We start from the raw sequence: 645 nt of genomic DNA, 5'->3' as shown, positions 1-645 counted from the left end.
AGCAAGGAACCATCTTGCCTATTCTCATTGACACCATTTCTTTAAGGAAGGGAGGGATGGGAGAAGCAGGGCCTAGAGAGATGGCTCACTACTTAAGAACACTGACTGTTCTTTCAGAGGACCTGGGTTCAATTCCCGGTATTCACATGGTGGCTGACAACCATCTAAGATGGAATCTGAAGTCCTCTTCGAAAAAATACCAATATACAAAGTTAACTAAGTAAATCTTAGAAAGGAAGAAAGGTACTCCAGACCAACCAAGGACCACAGAGTGAAACTGTCACCAGACAGCGTAAGAATAAGCGATCCCGCCCCCAAGACAACATCGAAAGGTGTGGCAGTCAGTCGTACACGGTCAGAATTAAGGCAGGAGGATTCTTGGACATTTGAGACCATCCTGAGCTATGTGTCCAGTTCCAGGACAATCATGGAACCATGCTGAAAAAAAAACCACATAGAAATAAAGAAAGGAGGGCTGGAGAGACGGCTAATCGGTTAAGAGCACTGACTGCTCCCTGAGTTCAAGTCCCAGCAACCACATGGTGGCTCACAGCCATCTGTAATGGGATCGGATGCCCTCGCAGAACTAGGCAAACTGGGCCCTTTTGGACTGGGGGAAAGCAGCGTATTGCTGATATACTCGCT

This window comes from Apodemus sylvaticus, chromosome 2, assembly GCF_947179515.1.
Source record: "Apodemus sylvaticus chromosome 2, mApoSyl1.1, whole genome shotgun sequence".
NCBI lineage: Eukaryota > Metazoa > Chordata > Mammalia > Rodentia > Muridae > Apodemus > Apodemus sylvaticus.
The sequence above is the reverse complement of the archived record's forward strand: the minus strand, read 5'-3'. Positions refer to the sequence as shown.